This window comes from Dreissena polymorpha, chromosome 4 (genome assembly GCF_020536995.1).
Source record: "Dreissena polymorpha isolate Duluth1 chromosome 4, UMN_Dpol_1.0, whole genome shotgun sequence".
NCBI classification, from domain to species: domain Eukaryota; kingdom Metazoa; phylum Mollusca; class Bivalvia; order Myida; family Dreissenidae; genus Dreissena; species Dreissena polymorpha.
The window spans coordinates 113,876,072-113,895,202 of NC_068358.1; the positions used below are offsets into that span (position 1 = coordinate 113,876,072).

At 35.5% G+C, this 19,131-nt stretch overlaps 2 protein-coding genes, 1 long non-coding RNA gene and 1 other non-coding gene across 12 annotated transcripts in view; 1 reads left to right on the forward strand and 3 right to left on the reverse strand.

Annotated features, from left to right (window-relative positions):
- The window catches only part of LOC127879510 (protein SDA1 homolog), a 317,665-nt gene that overhangs the window by 211,587 nt on the left and 86,947 nt on the right, over positions 1–19,131 (reverse strand). The gene's annotated exons all lie outside the window — the stretch shown is intronic.
- The window catches only part of LOC127879511 (thyrotroph embryonic factor-like), a 292,222-nt gene that overhangs the window by 159,279 nt on the left and 113,812 nt on the right, over positions 1–19,131 (forward strand). The window lies entirely within an intron of this gene.
- Positions 13,160–18,914, reverse strand: LOC127879515 (uncharacterized). Its single transcript, XR_008049132.1, has 3 exons — positions 18,802–18,914; positions 14,028–14,092; positions 13,160–13,339 (listed from the first exon to the last, which is right to left on the reverse strand). It is a non-coding gene; the product is annotated as an uncharacterized LOC127879515 (long non-coding RNA).
- On the reverse strand, positions 15,512–15,593 carry Trnas-uga (transfer RNA serine (anticodon UGA)). Its single transcript has one exon. It is a non-coding gene; the product is annotated as a tRNA-Ser (tRNA).

Here is a 19,131-nt window from a genome sequence, read left to right on the forward strand (position 1 = left end):
TACTTAATTTTATGTTGTAATTAGAGTTTTTGGAAAGAAAATAATAACATTTATATCAACATGAAAGTTCCCCCAAAACGCACAATATTATTTTTTTCCGATTTTTTTCGGAACCACGGGAGAGGACAACCCTCTCAAACGAACCTCTTTATGTTCCCAGTACAGAAACTGGACCGCCCCCCCCCAATGTTGGGAGGTTATCTACGCCCCTGTATTGTGCTATTGTTGGAGTCTTAGTACAGTCTTTAAGACTCAAGTTCAATACGAAGTGCAATTTGAAAGTAATTTGTAAGAAGTTAGGTTATTTTTATTATTTGATTTAATGATTGTTTACACACCTTACTTGCTGTAAATTAAACACTTCCCTCTTTGTGGGGAAGGAGAAAATCAGAATTGAAATGAAACCCCTTAATTATGTAGAAGCAAGCTAACCGATTTATTCAACATGAAAAACTAAAAGATGGTTGTTACTTATTTTCACAGTGAGTAAAATTCAACTTATAATTAGTGATTTCAGCATTCATTAATTGTAATTACACAAATTGGGAACATGAATTGGGACCGAGAAGTATGGTTGGCTATCGGGTACAACAGGCGTCTTTGCGACCAGGTCGAAGTTGCGAAGTTGTATGAAATTTATAACAAAAATAAACAAAAATAATATGTTGGTATGCAGTGAATGTCTTTATAATCAAGTGTGGTTACAAGCAAGTTATTATGTATAATATAAAACTTTTACATAAATTTTCATCATTTTTATTATGCTGTAGATTTTTCTTTTCTTTGGAAGCAGTAAAATTTGGTGCCGTTGGTGAGCAACATTGAAAATATATAGGGCTGCCACACCCACAATGTTGGTTACTAACTTTGATAATAAAACAGCATTGTGTCAAGGTCATCTTTAGTATGGTCAACTTGAAGGCCTTACTAAAGAACATTATGTCCAAGTATTGTGACTGTCCAAGTATTGAGACAATTCATAAGCAATTAAAGTTTTATAATCAATGTTAAAGTTCAAGTCCATTTGCTACAATAGCAAGTACATATTAGTTGCCATAGAAAAAAGTGTTTCCATAGTAACCAGATTTGATGCTATAGGAAAAATAATCCTAATTTATCTTATTTCATGATTGTTTTAATGCTTTTAGAGTTATCGTAGGATTAATTTTCCTATTTTTTAGTGTATGTGTTGCCAAAGCAGCCACATTTTACGCTATAAAGAAAAATGAAAATAACGTGCATAATTTCCATCATGCCATATATCTATATTTTAAGTTCCATTAAAACATTCTGAGTACTTTAAGATTCATCGCAGGATCCATTTTTATCAGACGGACGGACGGACAGACGGACGGACGGCAACCCTTAAGTACCCTCCGGTCATACCTGTAGGGAACTTACAAGGTAAAAGAAGCGTTGAACACCCTGCATCTTATCTGGAACTTCAAAGCCTTATCCCAGCGCAACAAAGTTCGCATCTTCAACACTAATGCGAAAGAAGTCCTCCTCTATGGATCCGAAACATGGAGAGTAACCAACACCATCACCAACAAGGTACAGACTTTTGCCAACAAGTGCTTGCGCCACATCCTTAACATCAGGTGGCCTGAGAAGATCTCCAACACATACCTAAGGAAGAGAACCAACCAGAATCCCATTAGTCAGGACATCAAGAAAAGGAAATGGGTCTGGATAGGTCACACACTGCACAAACCAGCCGACAACGTCACGAGGCAAGCACTTTACTGGAACCCACAAGGAAAAAGGAAAGAGGGACGGCCCAAGCTGTCGTGGTGTACATTTAGTAGCTCTGTCAAGAGCAAAAAGAAGTACGCCGGAATGACGTGGACTCAGCTGAGGAGAACGGCCCAGAACAGAGTGCATTGGCAAGGTCTTATTGCGGCCCTATGCTCCACTGAAAGTTTACAAGAATAAGTCAAAGTCAAGTCACGTGCCATTCAAGCCCTGTTTTTTCATATCCATAATCGGTCTGCCATGTTCTACAAATATAGCAACGCTGCATAAACAAGGGATGACCGTTCAGGCCATGGGCTATTTTTCAAATCCATAAATTTGAAAAATTATACAACGGTCTGCGCATAGTTACTTCCATTGTTATGGATGACATATATCAATTTGACAGGTAGAGGAAACGAGTAGAGTTAGTGACTAATTTTTATTTTTTTATTTTGGTATGTTTAGTTGGTTTATGCAATAATAGCGAAAATACACATTTCTCGCACATGATCATCGGCGGGCACTCTCAAATATCCGTTCTTGCTCTCATGCTTAGCAGATTATCATGCCCTCGAATACGCGTATTATCCCTATATTCAAATAAATACAGAAGAAACTTTTGTTATGGCAGAAAATTCTATGGAAATCCAATTAACTTTTTAGAAGTACAATTAGATTTCAAGATAAGTGCAGGAAGTGCTATGATTAAATGAAAGATGAATCTGAACAAGTGACTTCGGGAATATAGTTACAGGAACTAAATTCTGAAAACAGATCAAAAATGGAGCGTTAACACGGTAGTTATATTTGAGCGAATGTTGTGCCATTTATTTTTCAATGAAAAGTACAACTGATGTTTTATAAGTGGACAAACCCCCCAAAAAGTGAATTAACTGCAACCACTTATTGTTCATCACATGTTCATACTTCCTTTATGACAAATATTTAATTTACAATGCAATAGATCTTCAGCGAAAAAAATGGAAGACAAACACACAAATGCATTATACCATATTGCTGCATTATAAAACTGTGTTTTTTACTTAAGAAACTTGTCACTTTGTAAATCAGATCATTAGTGTGGATAACAACAATACATCGAAAACAATTTAATCCCTACCAACCGTTGTTTTGCTGATGAAGAAAACAGAACCCCGCTTAGAAGGACAGTCCAACTGAGTAATAAAAAATCATTGCCAATTACAACTAGACCAGTCAACAAAACGTTTAACAAAGGCGTTAATGTGATGATTGCATGTATATAAACAACAACATTAAAATATAATGTTGTTACTGTTAACGTATAGAAAATCGTCTGTTTGAAATGTTGTTGTTTTATGAAAAACAACAAATTCGTTTACATATAATTTTGTTGATTTCAAATGTTGGGGGAACACTAACTTTCATTAAAATTAAACTAACATGAATACATTATCATGCAAATAATGATTTAGTATAATCTGCTAATATTTGTTGTCATCATGACATAAGATTTATGTTTGCGCCCGCGCTCGCTTATTTGCATCCATGTTGTTTTAACAATATTTGTAATTCTTAAGTTCTTTACACAGTCTGTCCCTTAGTAAAAACAATTGAGTATTAAGGCCCAAAAACAGACGTGGGAAACAGCCCAAAAACAGACCATCATTTCTCTTTTAACATAAATAAATGCTTATTGACATATGTGATAAATCTACAAACTGTTAATTTGACTGCGTAAAGTAAAAAGTAACAACCGTTTATGTTCAGTGTAAATGCCGTGCTCGAATATACGCAAATTCAAGTCATCATGCGCTGGGTTTTAGGTTTAATAGTTGGTTAATCTAATCCAGCAGTTATCAACAAGCCTTACGTGGGGTAAACATTCCGTTGGAACTGTTTGTCCTCCTTCTGCATGTCGTCCTCTGTGCCGACCTGCTCCACACGCAGTGAAAAAAATAATAATTGTAAACCATTGATATTCATAGCCAAATCACCGGTTTTCCAATTTTCTTTTATAACTTTTGAGATAATCTTTCACAAGAGGCCCCAAAGGGTCCTGGGTCGCTCATCTGACTAACCCTGCAATCTTTAGTTATAGTCTAACTTTGCAGACATTATAATTTTTACTATAAACACATAAATTAAACTAATTTGCCTCCCCAAGGCGGAGCTAATTTTGAACCTAGAAAAATAAATTGAACAATATTGATTGAGATCCTCTAGAAGATGTTTTGAGCCTTGTGGTTTCGGAGAAGACATTTTAACTATATACATATTAAGACATTAGCCCAGCAGGTTTGGGCAAAATTACACCAACATAATTTGAAATTCTTGGCAGATCTTTAATAAAATACAAATTATTTTCTGAAAAGCAGTCAAAAACGAAAGTAAATTTATGTTAAACATCAATGTGTATTGGTCAACACTCAATTTGTTTGATATACCCAATCGGTGTTTTGTTAGCCTCATGTGGTACAATACACAGAATACCACGTAATAGTATCTTTGGACTTGATTTGGGCCATGAAATACAAAAGTAGTCTGCTTTAAATTCACTACAATGCATCGATCTGTAGCAATTAGCGACCCCAATCATAACAAGAGCTGTCAGAGGACAGCGCGCTCGACTATTTGAGTGATTGACAGTATAACGTAAGCCATGCAGGGCCAAAATAAAGGAAAACACAATAGCCCCAAGCCGGGGCTAATTTTCACCACTTAGGGCACTTAATTTAACAATCTTTTTTACAGATTCAACAAATGATGTTCTATACCAAATAATCTAAGCTTAAGGCCTTCCAGTGTCAGAGAAGTGGTGTATGAAAAGTTTTAACTATATAAATATAGGAATAGCCACCTGGGTGGGCCAAATTATGTCCACATTGCAATAATTTGAGCAATCTTAGTAGAGATCCACAATATGATGTTTTATGTCTAATATATAAGCTCTAGGCCTTGCAGTTTTAGAGATTTTTGAAGTTCTTATTATATGCATATACAGAAAACACATAACCCCCCAGGGACGGGCGATTTTGACCCCAGGTCGATAATTTGTACAATCTTTGTAGAGGCCAACTAGACGATGCTTCAAGCCAATTATCTAAGCTTTATCCCTCGTTGTTGAAGAGAAGAAGGTTGTTAAAGTTTTTACTACACACATATATATACACATATAGGGATAACCCATTGGGCCCCACGTGGAGCTAAATTTGGCCCCAGGTCCGTAATTTGAACAGTCTTTGTAGAGGCTCACTAGACGATGTTTCATCCCAAATATTTAAGCCATAGGCCTTGTGATTTCAGAGAAGAAGATTTTTGAAGATCTAACTATACACATGTAGGGAAAATCCATTGGGCCCCAGGGCGGGGCTAATTTTGGATCAAGGTCCATAATTTGAACAATCTTTGTAGAGGACCACTAATCGAAGTATCAAGCCAAATATATAATCTCTAGGCCCTGTGTTTTAAGATAATAATAATATTATTATTTTTAAAGTTGTATAATATAGGAAAAACACATTTGGCCCCAGGGCGGGGCTAGTTTTGACCCCAGAGACATAATTTAAATAATCTTGGTAAAGGTATACTAAACGATTTTTCATGCCAAATATCTAAGCTCTAGGCCTTGCGGTTTCTGAGAAGACTATTTTTGAAGTTTTCATCTTATACACATAAGGAAAACACATTTGCCCCGAGGGTGGGGCTTATTTTGACCCCAGGGGCATAATTTCAACAATCTTGGTAGAGCTAAACTAGATGATGCTTCATGTCAAATATGTAAACTCTAGGCCTTGGGGGTTCAGAGAAGAAGATTTTTGAAGTGTTTATTTTGTACATATAAGGAACACACATTTGTCCCAGAGGGGGAGGGTAGAGGTCTCCCAGACAATGTTTCATGTCAAACATGTAAGCTCTAGGCCTTACAGTTTCGGAGAAGAAAGATTATATTGAAGGTTTCACTATATACATATAAGGAAAACACATTTGTCCCTTGGGCGGGGCTAGTTTTGACCCCAGGTGCATGATTTGAACTATCTTAGTAAAGGTCCACGAGACTATGTTTCATGCCAAATATCTAAGCTCAAGGCCTTACGGTTCGGAGACGATTTTATAAGTTTTCATTATATACATATAAGGAAAACACATTTGTTCCCAGGGCGGGTTGGTTTTGACGCCAGGGGCAGAAATTGGACAGTTTTGGTAAAGGTCCACTAAACTATCTTTCATGCCAAAAATCTAAGCTCTAGGCCTTGCGGTTTCAGAGAAGAATATTGATTTTTTTCTTTCAGTTGCCATGGTAACCAGAGTTATGCATAGAAGGCAATTCTTTGAACAGTTTCGAAAGAGTTTCATGCCAGGAACATTCCGGCAAAATTGGCCCAGCGGTTTAGAAGGAGATGTCGTTAAAGTCAAAAGTTTACGGACGGACGGACTACGGACAAAAGGCGATCATAAAAGCTCACCTTGTAACTATGTGACAGGTGAGCTAAAACAGACATAAAATGATGAAAACAAGAAATGCACATCGAAGACTAAACTATTACATTAAGTTACACGATACAAATTCGGTGACCTATGTATTCACTTTTACAATAGTATACCAAGATGTGGATACTTTGGAATGTCTACGAAAATATCTACAAGAAGCCGAAAATACGCGGCCCTATGTTTATTCTCTTTTGTTTGCTAAAAAAGTTAAGGGTCGGCAACATTCTTTAAACGGGAGGATTTTATAAAGTATATATTGAATATTTAAATACATAATATTATATATTTTTTCCGAGTACATTACAAAAACCACCAACGAATGATAATACAGGCCCACCTGTAGAATCACGTGATTTTGTGAGGTTCACAATTTTATTTTGACGGACATAAACGAACCGACAAGTTGCGTTTATTTCCAAATAGGTTTATTGAACAACTTTTAACTTCCAAAAACAGTCATATACGGCATAATGCTGATTCTGTAAAATAAATTAATGCTGTGTTACGTCATTTAATAAACCTCTTTGCCAAAATTTGACGTGTATACAAATTGTATTACATGTACATCATTATACAGAACGCAAGGTGAATCGGACCCTTTTTTTAACATTTACATGTTTAAATGGATGTTAAAGAAACGTATAAAACACCCTTTATTTTCTAATAATCTATTTTGAAGGAGTGATACGCATTTAACAACTGTAATACTCAATTATTATGCAACGAAATAACTTAACACATTCACGGAGCAAGCAGTATTTTGTTTATATTATTTTCTCAAATTGTCAAAATTTGGCACCGATTTTTGATGTACTGAAGGTTTTAATCATTAAAACTTAAAATTTCAATAGAAGGAGCAGGTTAATCTGTCGTTTATGTGCCAACATATTCTCCATAAGGTACTACTATTACTACTACTACTACTGCTACTGCTACTGATACTACTACTACTACTACTTCTACTACTACTACTACAACTACTACAACTACTACTAGTAGCACTTGCTCATATATATCACACGTGCGTAGTCGTGTATTTAAGATGAAGAATATCCAAACTCCAGAAACACATTTGTAGATTTTTTCTTATAAATATAATTAAAAAACTCCGGAAACATTATAAGTTCATTAACGCTGCAACGTAACACAAAACATCACACTATTAAACATACAGTGCGATAAAAGTGTTTTAACTGGTTAAAAAGGATCCCAAACCTCACATATGGCCACACAAATTGCCCAGATATGATTACGAAATTATTGGCGAAACGCAAACTTACCCTTTGGCAACTCGAACACGCGACATCCATCACAAGAGCGGATATAACTTTTTAAACCTAAAATAAAAAGTAAAATATACATCGCAAGTTATTTCGGGTGGTCAAACGGCGATACACGTGCTCAAATATCATAACACACAACTGAGCGCTAGTGGTAACCTGAAAACTATTTTCCAGACTAGGACAAACTAATTTTATCCTGCTTCTGTTCCAAACATTGACCTTATAAAGGGGTAACAAGATTCATTTTTCTATCGCCAGTCAACAGAAAGTGGCCACTCTTATTATGCTAGTAGTGTATTCCCACATGCCTATCTAAATTAAGCTACATCTTTAGTGTCTACTAACCCATATTTCCTCTCCATAAACGATAGTATAATCCAATTTACCGACGAAGAAGAGTAAGTTATCCGTAAATGACACGGTATCACATCAGCACCATCCTTTCAAAACAATACAATAGTATCGAGTCGTGATCGTGATGGAAGCAGGTTATTTTTTGTGGATAAAATTTATCTTATTAAAGCATACAAAGGTGAAGCTTCAGCTTTCTCAGCTGCACAGAATTCCCATCATCAACCGCGCCTGGTCCATTATTTACGACAAATGACCAATTTCCGAATAGAACAGCACGAAAATACGCACATAACAAAAGACATTGAATAAAGCTGGGGTCACCGTCTTGGAACGGTCAATGCTAAGAATGGCTAAGTCGAAAAGAAATGGTTTTTTCATCAAAACATTAACACTTCAAAATCAATATCAGTAGGATGTCAAATAAATCGAACTACGGGTTCGAAACACAATGAATTAATAAATGCTCTAACCATGAATAAGCCCACGACGTTCTCCACCCACATTCTTGTACATGAGAAATAAGAAAAACATCTACCGTTATATGATGCTATCCAATGTTTATATTCAATGTACTTGTGGTTTAAAATGTAATTAATGCACACAATTCTATACACATAATCAATACAGTGTTTTGTTCGTTTTCCGTTTGCATGTATTTTAAAATCCAAAACACTCGTTGGCGTCCACTTTGAATTTTGTGAACTGAAAACTTCACTGAGAATGCATAATACCTACATGAATGCTTTACTGACACTTTCCAAAAATCGATTCAGTTTAACATGGACTCGTGTAAATAACTATGAGGAGGGTTTATTTGTAACATTTCACACACGTTTTTTCATTAAAGTGATTGAACGAGACGGTCTATTTTACGGCTAGTATGTATATTTGAATTTAAGTAATTCGGTCCAATACACCTAACGAAACAAATAATTGCATGATGATATATCAATGAAAGTGCTTTTAAATATCATTTGGGAGAGAAACAGGATAAATAGAATACATATCAGGTGTCAGGAAGGAAACAGTTTATCCTGTTCGGCACGAAAACGATAAACTTTCTCCATCCCGGCACCAACCATGCAGAGCTCCAGGTAAGATGCGTATCTGCGTATTTACGCATTGAAAAATTAAAAAAAAACGCATTAAAAATCAACAAGGTTCTTAACATTACGCAATACAAATCTTGGTACATATTTTAATCGATTAAAGTATTTTTAAGAAAGTCTGTTCATATCAACATTTTAACTTCTTTCCTTTGCATTTATTTATATAAATAACCAATAATAATATTTCAAGATTAAACACGCCATGTAATATATCAGTTATCTGTGTAAATAGAAAATACCCCTCAATATTCCTAAGTATACTTTATGGCTGACACAAAAGGAGTAAAATACGCTTTAACAATAATATCAGGGGGTAAAATACCCTTTCGACTAAATCCTTATCTGGAGCTCTGCAACCATGTTTCCTCTATTTATCAACACGATTTAAACAGTAAAACACAAACGGATTACTTGCAGGGATAGTCAGGTTCTGTCCAAAAAGTGTTTGAATCGTCAGACTTGTATATTCTTTTTTATATAAAATTGTTTCTTTACGTTGAAAATAAACAAATAAAGCAAAGTAAATAGCTAATTTGGCAGCACACCATAAAAATATTGGAGTAATAATTTGTTTCTGTTTTACAGTGTTATTTTTATCAAGTTTGTACTGCAGACACAAATTAGATATTTGTTCGTAACAAACGGATTTAGCAGCCAGATAACGATTTAGAAACTTAATCGCGCGTTTGGATAGAATCAGTAGTCCGGTTGATATAATTATATGGAAACAGAAAACGTTAGTAGCAAGTTCAGCGAGCTGTATGTGTTGATAACACACTATGCATTCTATGGCGGTCACCCGAGCGTCATGCAACATAATTATTTACACGGTGACCCCAGCTTCATTCAACGCCATGTGTTAAGTGTGTTGTTTGTGCTGTGCTGTGCTGTTCGGAAATTGTTCACTTGCCGTATATAAAGGACCAGGTGCGGTTGATGATGACAATGCCGTGCTGTTGGAGCCGCTGACGTTTCACCTATGTGTGTTTTCCGCAATGTATTTACACTTTTGCCAGGCCAAGTGTGAGATTGGGATCTTTCAAACAGGTTAAAAAAAAACAATGCCTCGCATAGACCGTTCCATTGCGGTGACCCCAGCTGTATTCAATGGTATGTGTTGTATGTGTTGTTTCGTGTTGTGCTGTGTTGTGACTTTTGGCAATTGGTCATTTGCCATACATAATAGACCAAACGTAGTGGATGATATGAGCGCTCTACTGCTGGGACAACTGGAATTTCAATTAACTATATTAATTTATAGCAAGTGGCCAATTGCCAAACAACATAATTCAACACAAAACAACACAACAATAAAAAACAACAACAATGCGATCAAAACTGGGATCACCGCCTTGGAACTGTCAATGTAAAGCACTTGGGTTTAAACCGGTTTACAGGCATGCATGACCTGACACTTAGCCCATTATTGATCATGGTACATACATGTTACAATCAACATGAACATCAGAGCATTGCTGTTTGAATTAAACTGAAGTCACAAATAAATTATATGTTTGCCAAAGGAATGACCAAGTAAATATATTGACACGAAACGCTAACCCTTTATATATTCGCTCTAAGATAATTAAAAAAAAATCTACATTGTAAATGCATGTAATTTGTTTAAAACCAACACATACGCTGAAGTCTGCTTAGAAATGTGTAAACTGACCGAGAATGATATAATATCAATCGACACCCACTGTCTCCGTCCAAATAATCAATCTTGTAAAAAAAACACAAAGTCGTGTGTAAATGAGTTGTGTGAGTGTGTGGGTGTGCTATTTCATGAAAATGGTTTTTAATTAATCGGACTTTTTTTGCAGTTGTATTTATAATTAAATTTAAGTAATTTGTTTCAAAATTCATTATTTTTTTTATTTATGTTGATATGTATAAATGTGATTTTAATCTTAATTTGGATGAGAGGCATTATAAATATAAAACATTAACATATACACGTGTTTTGTTCATGTAAAATGTTACAACCTTACATAATACTAATCCAGTACAGCGTTTGTTCGGTGTCAACTAATCCAATAAATTGAATAAGCGTGTCGCTATCAGTATATTTCAGTATGTCAATTTTGACAATAACGACGAAACACTCATAATAGCATACATGTAATACCAGACATGTGCATATGGAAAAACACAGTACGCGCGTATAAACATTGTCATTTAATCGTTATGTTACAATTATCGACGTTCACATGATGTCATTGTATAAGTGCGCATTGAGTCTATGTTTGAATTGTACAATATTCATAATTGAATAGTTTAGACGTAAATTCAATTCTGTATATGGTTCTCACGTGTTTATTATCCTGTTTGTTCGGTTTATTACCCGTCGTAAGTACATCCTTTGATAATACTGTTATAAATCTACAATTGGGAGAGATAACCGATCACGTGCGTCTATTGATTCTTTCAAATCATTCCTAATATTAACCATATCGATTTCAGCACCGACCTTACATAGGTAAACGAAATTCTTTCCACACAAAATCGATTTAAGCGAGTAAAATTATACCTGCTTTACAAATTTAAAACGTTTAAGTGTCGGCGTAGTATCATGACTTCTCATACAGATCAGTTTAAACCCATGCTAAAACAGCTTAATTCGCATGTTCAAACATGTTGTTTTGCGTCATTTGTTACTGAATACATAATTCCAATATTGGCTTACAAAAAAGAGAAGCAATTTTACTTTTAGCACGGAATCTCTAAATATTTCAAACAGTGCTTAATATAAAATTTCGAGTGCAAAACACTTGCCTAATAAGAATCCGAAATATTAAAAACAATTAAACGCTTAATTGCATGTATATCAATATAAAAGGTCTACAATAAAACTATTTTTTTGCATTTTGCAGTAATCAAGAGTCATAAATCAGTGTACATTGCATCAAATATGCCAGTTTAGTTTAAAAATAATAATGAAGCATAAACGTTTTAATGCATGCGTGTTAAGACATGCACCGTCAGTATGTACTGTATATACTGTACGAAATAAAAACTTGTATAAAGCAGTTTAAAATCATATTATCTTTTTCATTTTAGTTGAATTATAAGACACATTTATTGTAATAACACTATAGTACATACATGCCAATATATATGTGTCCTTTTAACAGCTCTAAAACGCCTTGACTCGCGAAAACCTTACAGTAAATATGTCTGATTTCAATCAACTCTAAATCACCTACACATAACCACGTAACTTCCGTTCAATGAAAATTGTACCCGATAGATCATTCTATACATAGATGGTGACGTCACTACTTTATTGTCACCTCTATACTTAGACGCATCACACAACTCCATTTGGAGGCATTTATGACTACGACACAAAGAAGTCCGCGGATGAATGAAGAATTTGCTTTATAAGTAAACATTCATGTTATGATTTAAAAGTTAAGTTTTATTTTGTTCAGTCTTACGGTCTTATGTTAGAATCAATTAAAATTTTCGTTAGTTTTCAACAATTTCGCTCTTTATTTTTTTTTAACTGTACTTTCACTTTCGGTTGTATAACAACATGTATCCTTTATTTACGAAAGTTTGCGATGAAATAGCGTTTTAAAAACCGCTTAAAAAGTTTCAGAAGGTGTGTCTGATGCATGTTTTGCTGATGCATGCTGCGCACTCGGGCAGGAACGGATTTTACGAGCGCCCGCAGATGATTATGCCCTCGAAAACGTGTATTATCCCTATATTCTTACAAACAATAGACTGACATGAAAAGTGGCTCCTTTTGAAGCACAAACTGCATCCAAATATATATTACAGCTTGCCCGGTTTGATGGGGCCTGTTTTTGATAATAATTAATTACCATTTTTCACTTCCGTGTTTATAATGTTTACCAACGTCATGATGTAAAAAAGTCCGTTTCCCACAATGCTTAGAGCGCATTCACACAGGTCAGTAAGACCGGTGTGACACAATGCCCGATAGATTTGTTCAGGATTTGTAAACCAGTGATTGTTTACTCTCTGAAAAATGATCCTAAAATACATACACCTTGTAAGTAGCAACCACCACATATTTTTAATGTCACCATAATCAATGGCAAATTATACATTTTCTTTAATAATTAGTGAATACTTATCAGAAAATATACACTGTGTACCCTATATGTAAAAGAGTAAATGTTTAAATATAGAATAAAAAATGCAAAATTCAGGGGAGGTAATATAATACATTTTTGAAAGAAAATCTAACCCCACATTAAAAAGTACTATATATTTGTTTATATGACAGAATTAAAGATTGCAGTAACATATTTTACATATATTAAACATTTCACACAGAGAAGGAAACCCGGTTAGCTGCAACAGTGCTGTATACGAGTTATTTAGAACTTCCCCCTCCTGGATTGCACGCTGTAATGAATTGAAATGCACATTTTTTATGATAATAATGAAAAATACTGTGTCTTTTTTGCAAAAAAACTCATTAAGAAAATATAATGTAATAATATAATAATTTAAAGTGCATAATTGTGTTATGAGTATTTAATTTATTATACCTGCACAATGTAATTTCATGACATGAAAGTTCATTTATATGACATTTTATGACAAACCATTTTTCCAATTGTAATATATGTACAATAAATAGCAAATGCTAATCAGGGAAGACGCTTTCCGCTTTTATTGTATTTTTCGTTTAAAGATCTCTCCCCTTAACAAAAACCCAGTTTAGGTAGAAATTGTCGTGCCTGATGAGCCTTTGCGGACTCCACAGGCTAATCTGGGAGGACACTTTATGCACAGGCTAATCTGGGAGGACACTATTCACAGGCTAATCTGGGAGGACACTTTACGCACAGGCTAATCTGGGAGGACACTATTCACAGGCTAATCTGGGAGGACACTATTCACAGGCTAATCTGGGAGGACACTTTATGCACAGGCTAATCTGGGAGGACACTTTATGCATAAAGCTCATTTTCCCAGATTGATGCTCATATATTTTTTTGTTTAAATAATAACATTGTGTACATAATTCGAAAAATGGGACTGTGAAAATACTAATGTAAATAATAAACACTATATATATTAATAATACCTCATTTGTCTACACTGTTTTCTTAGTCTCCGATCACCATAGGATGGAATATAAAAATAATAATCCTGAAATAGAGATAAAAATTAAATAATACATGGTTTTACTTTATCCCACAGTACTGCTGCATTAATTATGATGACAAATATTGAAAATGAAATAAACATTCAATACGTTCAGATTCATTTTAATACAATTTAAATGCAACTAGAAATGGCGCGGCAGAGGCCGACGCGTATCCCCACGCCGAATGTTTGAACTAGGGGCGCCCCAGGGTTGGTAATGGGGTCATGCATAATTGAGATTGACCGTATTGTCATAAGAGAAGGTCAGTATCAATTAGAAGTGAATCGGTGTAGAAATGAAGAAATTATAGTAAAAGGCAATTTTGGGAAGGCGTGGCCAATGTTGGCGGGGCGCCCCAGGATTGGTAATGGGGCCATGCATAATTGAGATTGACTGTATTGTAATAAGAGAGGTTCAGTATCAATTTGAAGTGAATCGGTGTAGAAATAAGGAAATTAAAGTAAAAGGCAATTTTGGGTGGGCGTGGCCTATGTGGCCAAGGCGCCCCAGGGTTGGTAATGGGGCCATGCATAGATGAGATTATATGTATTGTCATAAGAGAGGTTCAGTATCAATTTGAAGTGCATTGGTGTAGAAATGAAGAAATTATAGTAAAAGGCAATTTTGGGTGGGCGTGGCCTATGTGGGCATGGCCTATGTGGGCGGGACGCCCCAGGGTTGGTAATGGGGCCATGCATAGCTGAGATTGACCGTATTGTCATAAGAGAGATTCAGTATCAATTTGAAGTGAATCGGTGTAGAAATGAAGAAATTATAGTAAAAGGCAATTTTGGGTGGGCGTGGCCTATGTGGGTGTGGTCTATGTGGGCGGGTTGCCCTAGGGTTGGTAATGGGGCCATGCATAGCTGAGATTGACCGTATTGTCATAAGAGAGGTTCAGTATCAATTTGAAGTGAATCGGTGTAGAAATGAAGAAATTATAGTAAAAGGCAATTTTGGGTGTGCGTGGCCTTTGTGGCCGGGGCGCCCCAGGGTTGGTAATGGGTCCATGCACAGTTGAAATTGACCGTATTGTCATAAGAGAGGCTCAGTATCAATTTGAAGTAAATCGGTGCAGAAATGAAGAAGTTAATGTAAAATAACATTAACAAATGAGTGAAAATCTCTGACCCGGCCCCGCCTCAACCCCCATAACTTTTGACCCAGGGGTCAGATCAAAATTCCGTCACTGTCACCGTCGCACATATGCTCATAGCTACCATGTATGTAAGTTTCAAGGTTCTAGTGCCAATTGTGTATGAGGAGCAGGTAGCCAGGACGGACAGACGGACGGACAGACGCACATCACCACAAATTCCCCACTTTTTCTCCGAAAAACATGGGGATAATAAACATAGCTTATATGCTAAATTAAATCAAACTACGTTAGATAAGAAATAAAACGCATCGCAAAAAGTATGCGTTTTCGGCAGGATTCGAACCTGCGCAGGAAAATCCCAAAAGATTTCAAGTATTTCGCCTTAACCACTCGGCCACGGCAACTTTACACTGGCTCTTCAATCTTCGAATAAATCGCGGGAAATCATTATGGGTGCGCTACCTTAACATTTACAATTTTACAAGAATACATGTAACAATTCAGTTTTTCCCTGCAAATAATGCATTACTAAAAAGTGGCAGGTGGAAAACAACGTATATATGCTCAAGAACTTTAAGTGTTCTAGTTTTTCATGTTGTTTTTTTTATCAAAATGTATTCATTGTTTTCAAAACCTATTGCAATACCAGTTAACAGTAGTGCAGAAAATAGATATCATGGTTAGCATACGTACACCGAATAAATTTGTAATTTTGAACAAAACAAAATGATATGTAACATTAAAGTTATTTCTATTTTAGTAACATTTCAATAGGTATAACATATCTTCTATTGAGCTTGCATGACGATTAAGCTGATCGGAATTCACTGGGGAGGGATATCATGTTTAGTCTATTTGAGGCGTATCAACCCTCACCAAGTTCATTTCTTTGTTTAATCAATGACAGGAACAAAGAAACACTGATTGTTTTTTATGATAAACCTATTGAAGAACAATGTGCTTATACGCTTATGGCTGCCTTTTGTATGCTGACATTTCTTTTTAATTTGAATTTCAAACTACAAAGTCATTTAAAGTGACAAACCGGTACCTTCAATGAATATGTAAAGCTATACTAGTTAAACAATAGATAATATTTTGAACCAATAATGCATTGACAATTAAGATAGACAATATAATTTCATGTGTTTAGCTATTGAGCGGAAACAATATTTTTACTGCAGTAATTTTGAATTGCAAGCCAAACACCATGTGCAATGCAAAGTGCCATTATAATAGCATTAATACTCTCAATTTATTGGGCTAAAACCAGTTGTGTATTATTCATTACACTTATAGACCTTGAATCCAGCCATCAAACCATTATGAAGTCATTATAATTTATTAACCATGATATAAAGTTTCACATTTTCAATGATCACTTTTTAATAAATTAGCCCTTTTTGTTTCATTCAACTGAGTAATTGAGCTGAAACCGTTTTACAAGAAAGGATCTTAACAGATCCCAGAATTCATATCTAGATATATGTATGTGATATCGGGAAACTATCATGATTGCCGTAGGGATCAGCAATATCTCGTAGAGATCAGCAATATCTACCTACATGTCGTATTTGTATATTCTTTTACCAAAGTTAATTAATAAATAATATGTTATGTGCAATAATATTGCTTTTAATGAATTTATAACAATCAAATTTCTAAAATCCGCACAAAACAGATTAAAAACATGTTTTCACAATATTACACATTGAAACAGTTGGTGACGGTTTCTAAAAGCATATGCATATATTCAACATATTGAGTACCATAAGCGGTTTTAAATGTGTTGTAATACAAACACTTTGTGTAAATAAAATGTGTATTCTGATTAAGGTAAAAATTGTGTTCGCGTACAATGTTATTATCGTTGTCAATTAAATTACAAGAACCCAAATTAATTTATTTTACAGGTGTCTTGTATACTGCATAGCAAATCTGCAAATTGCGTAATTTACCTAAAGAGATTTGTTCAAAGATTTGTGCATTTGTGAACAATTGCGTTTAAGTAATATACTTATAAAACTGCAGAATTTTACTTGTTTTATATAAGTATAACTACACTTGAAAACATAGAAATTACTAGAAATGGCGTGGCAGAGGCCGACGCGTATCCCCACGCCGCATGTTTGACCCAGGGGCGCCCCAGGGTTGGTAATGGGGCCATGCATAGTTGAGATTGACCGTATTGTCATAAGAGAAGTTCATTATCAATTAGAAGTGAATCGGTGTAGAAATGAAGAAATTATAGTAAAGGCAATTTTGGGTGGGCGTGGCCTATGTGGGCGGGGCGCCCCAGGGTTGGTAATGGGGCCATGCATAGTTGAGATTGACTGTATTGTAATAAGAGAGGTTCAGTATCAATTTGAAGTGAATCGGTGTAGAAATAAGGAAATTATAGTAAAAGGCAATTTTGGGTGGGCGTGGCCTATGTGGGCGGGGCGCCCCAGGGTTGGTAATGGGGCCATGCATAGTTGAGATTAACTGTATTGTCATAAGAGTGGTTCAGTATCAATTTGAAGTGAATCGGTGTAGAAATGAAGAAATTATAGTAAAAGGCTATTTTGGGTGGGCGTGGCCTAAGTGGGCGTGGCCTTTGTGGGCGGGGTGCCCTAGGGTTGGTAATGGGGCCATGCATAGCTGAGATTGACCGTATTGTCATAAGAGAGGTTCAGTATCAATTTGAATTGAATCGGTGTAGAAATGAAGAAATTATAGTAGAAGGAAATTTTGGGTGGGCGTGGCCTATGTGGCCGGGGCGCTCATGGGTTGGTAATGGGGCCATGCATAGTTGAGATTGACCGTTTTGTCATAAGAGAGGCTCAGTATCAATTTGAAGTAAATCGGTGCAGAAATGAAGAAGTTAATGTAAAATAACATAAAAAATGAGTGAAAATCTCTGACCCGGCCCCGCCCCAGCCCCCATAACTGTTGACCCAGGGGTCAGATCAAAATTTCGTCACTATCACTGTCGCACATATGCTCATAGCTACCATTTATGTAAGTTTCAAGGTTCTTGTGCTAATAGTGTAGAAGGAGTGGCCAGGACCGACGGACAGACGCACATCACCATAATATCTCCACTTTTTCTCCGAAAAACGTGGGGATAATAATAGAGATGAATATGTATAAACAATACTATCAAATACACGTATTTGCAAACAATGACATTGAAAAACAACCATAACCTTATTTTGCATTATTTAACAAATTGAACTGTTAGTTTAACGTTTGCTGATGATTGTTAGAAAGAATGAAAACGGCATTTATATCATGTGAATGTGAAAAATGTTTATCCATTTCAATGCTAAATTGCTCCAATGAGACCACAATACTGATGTTATTGCTGTGTGTTGATGAAAATGAAGTGAACATTGATGTAGTCGTATAACTTGGATGATGGCTTACAATTTGCAATCTGCTACTCCTTCTCCATTGACATGCTATGTAAAAAGTAAAATATAACCTCAAAGCACAGACATTTGAAAAAGTATGACGGACAGACGGACATACAGACGGAAATGCAAACACTAGATGCCCACCTTTGGGGGCATAAAAATGTAGTCCTGTTAAAAATCACTTTTTAACATGTTGACCTTCACCATGACTTACAAAATATCCTAAGGTGACTGGGACCATTCAACTTCCTGACCACATTCCTCCAGAGGTGGCTGTGTTTCTGTGTCAGATGGCGGCAAAGTTTCGTCCGAATTTGAAATCTTTATTTAAAAAAAGTAATATAACATTGTAATTAATGTATTAAAACACATGTAATTATTTAAAGTTATTAGTTGTATATTGTATATAGTTACTTTAAACAGTATGAAAATGTGTATGATATTTTATTTAATATACAAACAAGTTATTGTTTCATGTCAAACAAAAACAAGTCAATGCGTTAAATAATTTCCTTTCATCTAAAACACGCCATATTTATGTATT